Source organism: Bubalus bubalis, chromosome 8, assembly GCF_019923935.1.
Source record: "Bubalus bubalis isolate 160015118507 breed Murrah chromosome 8, NDDB_SH_1, whole genome shotgun sequence".
In the NCBI taxonomy this organism is placed as follows: domain Eukaryota; kingdom Metazoa; phylum Chordata; class Mammalia; order Artiodactyla; family Bovidae; genus Bubalus; species Bubalus bubalis.
In genome coordinates this window covers 40,092,875-40,103,626 of record NC_059164.1, presented here as the reverse complement: position 1 = coordinate 40,103,626, position 10,752 = coordinate 40,092,875, and positions in this window count along the sequence as shown.

Here is a 10,752-nt window from a genome sequence, read left to right as displayed (position 1 = left end):
GTGATGCTTCCTAAGGACCACTTGATTTCGCATTCCCGATGTCTGGCTCTAGGTCAGTGATCACACCATCATGGTTACCTGGATCATGAAGATCTTTTTTGTACAATTCTTCTGTTTATTCTTGCCACCTCTTAATATCTTCTGCTTCCATTAGGTCCATACCATTTCTGTCCTTTATTTGATATGTGAAATACGTGATGTACGGTATCACATATTTGAAATATGTGATATATTTAAAGGCTAAAAACATGGTATGATGAAAGAAAGGGCTAAGATGGGATTTATTAAACAAAGAACTTAAAATCCATAAGGTAGATTTAAATTACTCTGAATGCACTTTATTGCTTCTTCTATGTTTCTTTTAATGTCAATTACTCTATAATTATATTGGGTATTGTATATAATTATGACTAAGTTTATAGAATTGAATTCCAGAGGCCCTCTGTTTTCCAAAAAAGTAATTTATGTCTTAACAGTTCTAATTTGGAAGACTTAATTCATCATATTATAGTTTATTGAATATAATGACCAGCAATGAATATTTGTTGTATGAAGAGACTTGAAATCAATAACATTAAAAATATTTTTAAAAAAGAATGCAAAGACGCTTGCTGACTTACTGTTCTCTACCAATAATACTTTAATCTGTAAAAGATTTTTTAGTTTCCTAGATATAATCCTATTCACCCTGTTAGACTCAACTCAATGTTACTTACTAAAAGAAGCCCTACTCGCTTCCTAAAACAGTTTATTCTGATCCTTAGAGCAGCCGGTACACATGTCTAACTCTCTACTTTTCATACCATCTTATAGTAATGCTGCCCTATCTCAATTCTTATCTTCCTTAACCAGACTTTGAACTTCTTAAGGGCCTGGAATACATGTATTACATCTTGCATATCTGGAATATAGAATGCACTTAATAAATCTGTCTAAAATAAATGCACCCATTTCTCTTTCACTTCACTTGCAGTCATGTTCTCCATCTTTCTCTGTCCTTTTCTCTGTTTTCTAAGCACCTCTTCTCCCTTGGCCTTGATACTGAGTATGTTTCATCATGTTTTCAATAGACCCAGTCAGAGTTTCTCAAGATCATCTCTGCCATAATATGTTGGCTAAGGTGCCAGGGTGTCAGGAGGTGGGCCAGCACATTGCATAAGTGCTGGATCATGTAATCAGATACTGTGACATGGGACAAAGTGAGCAGGGGAGCCAAAGAAGTAAGACAAAGTCAAGGGGAAAGGAAAAAACCACAGAGCTGCTGCCGCGGTGCACTAGAAGCTGGGGAGCCTGTTGAATCCTTCTGCAGCCATGGTGTCAGAGAGTTTACTGATAAAGAGAAGTTTAAATAAAATCCAGAGTCTAAGTATGAAAGTTATTGGGCCACTTGATTGATGATCAAAGACAAGAAGTAGACATTTTCTTTGCACCAGAGAGCTTGTGGTCTCCCTAGTAGCGAGGCCTGGTTTGCTCACTAATACTGTTTGTACTTCATTTTTCTCTGAAATTTGTTACACATCTTGTTCTGAGGGATTATAGGAGAAAGGAAAAGTTTTAGAATGTATTTTCAGGCAATCTGTGAAATGGCATTTGTTTTCAAATTTTGAAAGGAAAGGGAATTCACTTCATAGTGCATTTCCCTATTTGAGGCACTATCATTTTCTGCTGCTGCTGCTGCTGCTGCTGCTGCTAAGTCGCTTCAGTTGTGTCCGACTCTGTGCGACCCCATGGACTGTAGCCTACCAGGCTCCTCCATCCTTTTCTACTTACCCTCAAATGATTGTTTTCTAGTGCTTTTGCATATTTGGCTAAAAAATAGATAACCCTAGTACACTCTGTACACAGCAAAGATGAGAAAATGATTGTGGTAAGGGATGCCTGAGGAAGCCACTAATATCTCTACTTGTCCCTATGAAAGAGCCTTAAAACATTAAAAATATTTTTAAAAAAGATGATTTTCTCAAATCATCTTGTTTAACCCTTCCTGTCAGAAAACTTAATTTCACCATTTATCTGTACCCCAGATTTTCTAAATAGCTTTAACATTACAAAAAGAAACATTCTGGAGCAGGTATATTAGAAATGTCTGAATGTCAGAAAATTTAGGATCTGAGCTCATTCTGTTTATTTATGGCTTGATTTCTCTTGGGAGGAAATGTCTTCCCTTTTTACTTACAAGATCTCCCAAGTGAAGATGGTTGTTCTTAAGTCCTTCTGCCTCTTCTTTCAATCAAAGTTCTTGGACTTAAAACTGATTTTTTCCCCTAAGGCTGTATGTATGTATGGAGGATGTAAATGATTTTGGAGAAAAAAGTACAAAATAGATAAAAGGCTACACAGGCTAAGAAGGCAATAATTAGGCATGCTATTGCCTGTAAAAGTCCTTAAGGAATCTTCATCAAGATCAACTTACACTTGCTAAATTTATCATGAGAACTCAGTCCTCATTCATTTAGGCTTTGCCTCTATTGGATTTACTTTTTAATCTGGTTGGAATATTTCCTGATATTCTAAATATCAGTTATTATGGTGTATTTTGACAACTATTTCTAGATATTATGATAGCAAATATTTATAGAGCATAGTAAAAGGCAAAAAAATAAAACCCCTTGATTCTGATTTTAGGCTCTTTACACATCTCAGTTTTAAGTGTATACAGTGATAAGCCCAAGGACAAATGTAGAATTCATGTAATGCACGATCTAACCTTCAAGGGCCCAGGATTCAAAGCTCTTATTCATAGCTGATAAAAAGAGGTCCTTGGTTTTAAAAGGTTAGTTGGGGCAGTTGAGTGCTGGAAAAATCATCCAGGTGACAGTGTTTGGAAAATATAGTTTCATGGGTGATCCGTTAAACATTGATTTCTCATTCAGAACTGTAGCTGTAAGTATAAAAACAAGAAGTGGCTACCAGGATAAGAAGTGAAGTGAAGTCGCTCAGTCATGTCTGACTCTTTGCGACCCCATGGACTGTAGCCTACCAGGCTCCTCCATCCCTGGGATTCTTCAGGCAGGAATACTGGAGTGGGTTGCCATTTCCTTCTCCAGAAGATCTTCCCAGCCCAGGGATCAAACCTGGGTCTCCTGTATTGCAGGCAGATGCTTTACCATCTGAGCCACCAGGGAAGGAAGGATGTTATAATTAAATTTTTAAATTTTATCCTATATGGATAACATATAGGATAGTTTTCTCACCTAGTAGGTTATCTGCACTATGGTGTTCTTTACAAGGGACATTTCATGAGACCTAAATATGATGGTTAATTTGTTAGTTCTCTGACTGCTAAGAAGCTTCAAGGTGGAGTGTAGCAGCAGGAGCAGGGGTGGTAAATGAGTAGCTATAAACTGCACAGTGAAGGAACATCAATCCTAAGTTACACTTTGAGACATAAACTCACTGTAGTGTTGAGTTGCCACAGTGCTTCAACTTAGTTATGGAATCTTGAGGAAGGCATTTTAAACCATACGTGTGACTTGAGTTTGCACTATTTTTTGTTGTTATCACAATGAGTTTAGTGAACATCCATCACCACAAAGAAATAGAAAAAAATTTTTTCTTTGTGATGAGAACTCTTAGGATTTACTCAACAAATTGTGTATATAACACACAGCAGTATTATATATTTATCATGTTGTACATTACATCCCTTGTACTTATAACTGGAAGTTTGTCCGTTTTGAATACCTTGAACAGTTCCCCACACTGTCACCCCACAAAATGCTCCCTCCACCCTCTGGTAACCCCAGATCTGACCTCTTCTTACAATAATTTTGTTTGTTTTTGAAGTATAACTGGCCTATAATACAATGTTAGTTTGTTTTACCCAACATAATAATGAGGTACGACTGTGCATTTCAAAATGAATACCGTAATAAGTCTGGTATGATCTGTTACCATTCAAAGACATTATATAATTATTGACTATTTCTCCACACTGTACCTTTCATACCCACGACTCATTTATTTTTGCAGCTGGACATCTGTACCTCTTAATCTCCCTCACCTGTTTATTAAGTCATATGGGCTCATGGTTTCCTGTTTTATTCATTATAATCTACTGCTATCACTTATTATAATAGTCAAACTGTCCCAGATTTGACCAGTGGAAGCCCATTCAAGTCAACTTTTGTGTCCATTTGATTTTATATGATTACTTGAATAGTCTATTCCTCTCTTACACAAGATCTTCCAGGCTCATCCTGTCCTTATTCCCCGCCCGAACCCTGGAGTCAGACACTTCTCCAAAGAGCTTTGGTTCTTTTCAGTGGAGAACTGTTATTTAGAAACCAACATCTGGATACTGGGTGTGCTCACTGCTTATGAAGACTTGCTGTTTTCAGGCCCTCTTGGTGGACATTTCCATAGCTACACAGGTAAATAGAGAGAGACTGACAGATAGAGGTAATTCCATTCCAGTCCAACACCACAGAATTGAATTTTCACTATTCATGTGTATCCACCATGAATGAATTGCTTTATGTATATGTATCAGCCAGCCTGGATTTTATGGTCAAAGTCATCAGAAGAACTTTTCTTAAAGGTCTGCCTTCCTCAGGAAAGTGCAAACTTAGGAAGTCACTAAAGAATTGCTTGGGACTTCCCTGGTGACACAGTAGATAAGAATCTGCCTGGCAATGCAGGGGCATGGCTTCAGTCCCTGTCCGGGAAGATTTCACAGGCTGCAGAGCAGCTAAGCAGGTGTGCTACAACCACCAAGCCCACGGGCTGCAAATACTGAAGCCCATTTACTGAGAATCTATGCTTCACAAGAGAAGTCACAATGAGAAGCCCATATACCACAACTAAGAGTAAGCCCCGGTCACCACAAGCACAGGCAGCAATGAAGACCCAGCACAAAGAAAAAGAAAATAAATAAATAGTTTGTTTTTTTTTTTTTGAAGAATTGCTTGACATTGGAGAGAATTCTGAGATCCAAGGGAAAGAGTTTAGTTTGATCTTTAAACTCTAAGATTGCTTAATTGGGAAATAGGAAATTCTTATATATGAAAGAGACTCATTGTTCATGATTCTGATAGAACAGAGGATCAGGATACAATCAAATTATTGATTTATAATTGTTTATTCCCTTAAAGTATTGATGAATCCCTGCATGCAAAAATATTATTGTACACCCACTATGTTCTAGATGTGAAGAGGCAACTTGTTGGAAAAGACTCTGATGCTGGGAGAAAGTGAAGGCAGGAGGAGAAGGGGATGACAGAGGATGAGATGGTTAGATGGCATCACTGACTCAATGGACATGAGTTTGAGCAAACTCCAGGAGATGGTGAAGGACATGGAAGCCTGGCGTGCTGCAGTCCATGGGGTTGCAAACAGTCGGGCACGACTGAGCAACTAAAAAACAACAAATGTTGTAGAACAGTGATCAGTATAAGGCCACGATCACATTGTTCCAGAGGCTTATAATTTAGTGGAAAATTATAATTAATAACACAACACAGCATTTACTAGTTTTCAAATGAGTGTCACTTGACAGGAAATTCTCCAGGAGTTCATCAGAAGAAACAATCTCTGAATAGAGAGACTCATAAATTCTCTCTGCTTCCTGGTGGTATTTTGTCCAGCTTCATGGGAAAATGAACATTCAACTTAATGTAATTCTTCCCCAAGGAGAAGCAGCAGCTGTTTATATAGAATTTCTTTTGGCTTTACTATTACCATTAGCAACTGGTTATTTTTGATCTGTAACATGGCTGGGAGCAGCAACAGACAAATGAAGACATTAGTAATATTCTCTGAGCACATTTCATTTACATCTTTAAAAAACATACCTTTTAAGCCACAATGCAAAATTACTGGAAGTTTCTATTGTTGCTGCTCAGTCATGAAGTCATGCCCCACTCTTTGTGACCCCATGGACTGTGGCACGCAAGGCCCCTCTGTCCTTTACTATCTCCCTGAGTTTGCTCAAATTCATGTCCGTTGAGTCAATGATGCTATTTAACCATCTCATCCTCTGCTGCCCCCTTCTCCTTTTGCTTTCAATCTTTCCCAGCATCAGGGTCTTTACCAATGAATCAGCTCTTCGCATCAGAGGGCCAAAGTATTGCAGCTTGAACATCAGTTCTTCAATGAACATTCAGAGTTGATTTCCTTTAGGGTTGACTGGATTGATCTCTTTGAAGTCCAAGGGACTCTCAAGAGTCTTCTCCAGCACCACAATATGAAAGCATTGGCTTTCCGCCTTCTTTGGCTGCTTACTTTATGGTCTGACTCTCACATCCACACATGACTACTGGAAAAACCATAGCTTTGACTATATGGACCTTTGTCAGCAAAGTGATGTCACTGCTTTTTAATACACTATCTAGTTTTGTCATAGCATTCCTTCCAAGGAGCAAGTATCTTTTAACTTTATGGCTGAAGTCACCATGTATAAATATTTTTGGAGATCAAGAAAATAAAATCTGTCACTACTTGGAATTTTTCTCCAGTTGCCCTGAAGTGATGGGACTGGGTGCCGTGATCTTAGTTTTTTGAATGTTGAGTTTTAAGCCAGCCTAACACTCTCCTCTTTCACCCTCATCAAGAGGCTTTTCAGTTCCTCTTCACTTTCTGTCATTAGAGTGGTATCATCTGCATATCTGAGGTTGTTGATATTTCTCCCAGGAGTCTTGATTTGAGCTTGTGATTCATCTAGCCTGGCATTTTGCATGATGTACTCTGCACAGAAGTTAAATAAGCAAGGTGACAATATATAGCCTTGTTGTACTCCTTTCCTAATTTTGAATCAGTCTGGTTCCATGTCTGGCTCTAAGTGTTGTTTCTTGACCCACATACAGGTTTTTCAGGAGGCAGGTAAGGTGGTCTGGTATTCCCCTATCTTCAAGATTTTTCCACAGTTTGTTGTGATCCACACAATTAAAGGCTTTAGTCAAAGAAACAGAGAAGTAGATGTTTTTCTTGAACTCCTTACTTTCTGCATGATCCAACAAATGTCAATTTGACCTTTGGTTCCTCTGCCTTTTTTCTAAATCCAGCTTGTATATCTGGAAGTTCCCGGTTCATGTACTGCTGAAACCATACTTGAAAAATTTTAAGCATAACCTTGGTAGAATGTGAAATGAGCACAATTTTTCATACCAAATGTACAAAGTTTGAACATTCTTTGGCATTGCTCTTCTTTGGGACAGGAATGAAAACTGATCTTTTGCAGTGCTGTGGCCACTGCTGAGTTTTCCAAGTTTGTAGCATGTGCAGTGCAGCAATTTATCAGCAGCATCTTTTAGGACTTTAAATAGCTCAGCTGGAATTCTGTCACTGCCACTAGCTCTGTTTCTAGTAATGGTTCTAAGTCCTACTTGACTTCATGTTCCAGGATGTCTGGCTCTAGGTAAGTGACGACACCATCATGGTTATCCAGGTCATGAAGACCTTTATTACACAGTTCTTCTGTGTATTTTTGCCATCTCTTCTTAATCTCTTCTGCTTCTGTTAGGTCCTTACTGTTTCTGTCCTTTATCATTCCCATCCATGCATGATGTGTTCCTTTGATATCTCCAAGTTACTTGAAGAGATCTCTAGTCTTACCCATTCTACTGTTTTCCTCTATTTCTTTGCATTGTTCATTTAAGAAGGTCTTCTTATCTCTCCTTGCTGTACTCTGGATCTCTACATTCAGTTGGGTGTATCTTTCCCTTTCTCCTTTGCCTTTCACTTCTCTTCTTTCCTCAGCTCTTTGTCTGAGAGCCTCCTCAGAAAAATACTTTACCTTCTTGCATTTCTTTTTCTTTGGGATGGTTTAGGTCACTGACTCCTGTACAGTGTTATAAACCTCCCTCCATATTTCTTCAGGCGCTCTGTCTATCAGATCTGATCCCTTGAATCTGTTTGTCACTTCCACTGCATAATCATAAAGGATTTGATTTGGGTCATACTTTAATGGCCTAGGGGTTTTCCTTTCTTTATTCAATTTAAGTCTGATTTTTGTAATAAAGAGGTCATGATCTGAGCCACAGTCAGCTCCAGGTCTTGTTTTTTATGACTATGTAGAACTTCTCTCTTTAGCTGCAAAGAACTTAGTCAGTCTGATTTCAGTATTGAGCATTTAGTGCTGTCCATGTATAGAGTTGTCTCTTGGGTTATGGGAAGAGGGTGTTTGCTATGACCAGCATGTTCTCTTCACAAAACTGTTAGCCTCTGCCCTGCTTCATTTGTACTCCAAGGCCAAACTTGCCTGTTACTCCAGGTATCTCTGGACTTCCTACTACTTCATTTTAATCCCTACTGATGAAAAGGACATCTTTTTTGGTGTTAGTTCTAGAAGGTGTTGTAGGTCTTCATAGAACCAGTTTACTTCAGCTTCTTTGGCATCAGTGGTTTTGGCATAGACTTGGATTACTGTGATGTTGAATGGTTTGCCTTGGAAACAAACAGATCATTTGGTCACTTTTGAGGTTGCACTCAAGTACTGCATTTCAGACTCTAGTTGACTGTGAGAGCTATTCCAATTCTTCTAAGTGATTCCCCCCCCCTCCCCCACAGTAGTGATATAATAGTCATCTGAATTAAATTCACTCATTGTCATTCATTTTAGTTCTTTGATTTCCTAAGATATTTATATACACTCTTGCTGTCTCCAGCTTAATCATGTCCAATTTATCTTGATTCATGGACTTAATATTTCAGGTTCCTTGGCAATATTGTTCCTACAGTATCAGACTTACCTTTCACTACCAGACACATCTACAACTGAGTGTGGGTTACACTGTGGCCCAGCCACTTCATTCTTTACTGGAGCTACTAGTAATTGCCCTCTGCTCTTCCACAGTAGCATATTGGACACCTTCTAACCTGGGGTACTCATCTTGCAGCATCATATTTCTCTGCCTTTTCATACTGTCTATGGCTTCTCCAGGCAATACAGGAGTGGGTTGCCATTCTCTCCTCCAGTGGGCCACATTTTGTCAGAACTCTTCACTATGACCTGTCTGTCTTGGGTGGGCCTGCACAGCATGGCTCATAGCTTCACTGAGTTAGGCAAGCCCCTTCACCACAACAAGGCTGCAATCCACGAAGGTGGAAGTTTCTATTACTCCTCTGTGTAAATGTGAAAATTTTTCTTGAAAAGGAAACTCCGACATCTCCTAAGAAATATAGAACAGCAGCAATCCTATTGATAACCTAAAACAAGTGAAAGTTTATCTAGGACTTAGGTTTTTGGTGATAGAAAAAAGTAATTGCTTTGATAATATATCTTGATCATTCTCTTGCATTGCAGTTGTATAAATACCTTTAAAGGTTTTATTAAGACACCAAAACAGTTCACCTAACTGTTCTTCCTAAGGGAAACCATAATAGAAAAACCCATGTGTCATGCTGTTTGTAAAGCAGTTATGAAAGAACTGCAAAAGAAAGTTTGTGAATTCTAGAATGATCAATGGGAAGTTAGATGATCATGACAATTTTCATTAGCTCCATGAAATTATTCAAAGGCATACACTGAGCTACCTCACATAATGTAGAGATGTAAATATCTTTTCTAATTTTTATGTACCCTATCTAAATAATGCTGCTTAGCAATTCTAAAGAATATCTAAGTATTGCTTAGTAATTCAAGAAAAATGACACTAGTGTTGAGACTTTCCTCAGGATATTTTCAAGCTCCTTACAGATTAGGCTTCTGAACAAGTTATTTATTTTCTCTAGCTTTTTCCTATGAATTTAGGAATGAAATACTCAGCATGGGAAAAGGAGGAAGGGGATCTGGAAACCTGATTTAGTTGTATGGCCTGGAAAGATTTTCAAAGATGGGGAAGGGAAGATGGGTTTAGGTAGGAGTGAAAGAAGGTGGAGAGTCACTGGTCACCTGCACTTTTTGTTCCTAAGGTTTGTTTGGTGCTCATTGGTGTTTGGGAGGATTTCTAATGCCATCTGGTAAGCTCAGCTAGTTCACTCATAGAGCCATGGCTCAAAAATGTTATTGGGTGACTTTTGTCCTCGGAGTATGACCAGCCCTCCCTTTAATGGCTCTTGTCACCTTGATAGCACATTAATCTCTCAATTGCCTATTTTGGTACCCAGGAACATGTTTTCTTACATGGCTCATTGAACTAATTTGTCCAGTAAATTTTCATAGAAAGCTTTCAAGAGTGAAAGTCTCTGTGCTAAATGAGGGTAAATTCATTAATGCTGGCAAAAAAACTGAGCCAAACCTCCAAGGGAATTTATATTAAAATATGACAAACCCCTATTTGATATCAAGGTTATATTATCTCTTTGATTCTGCAGATTTATTAACACTGTAACTACCATAATGTCATGAAATAAGTCTGATCAATTTCTTCTGACTCGTGGACTGGCATGAGTACAAAACCAACATACAATTCATAACTGTTTTTTCCTGGTGACTCCAGACCTTGATCCTTGTGACTTTAATCTAATCTCTGACCTAGCTTCCAGTTCCCAATATTTACATATCTGTTCATTTTGTATGTTTCCTCCACGTTTCTCTTTCTTTTCATGAAGGCCTTTTGGAATGAAGATCTAAAAGTCATTGCTGTTCAAGTAGCAAAATCTGATAACTACTGAAGCTGGGGGATGGTCATACAGGGTCATTATATCTTTATTTCCACTTCTGAAAAGTTCAAAAGAAGGTCAAAAGACAAAGCCACTTTCCTATATTGTGCATGGGAATCAGATGGGTATGAAATTGTTTAATTTTACAGGAAGAGAGAAGTTTAGAGAAAGACTCACAGGCCATCAGAAGGAAAAAACAACACAAGGCTTCTC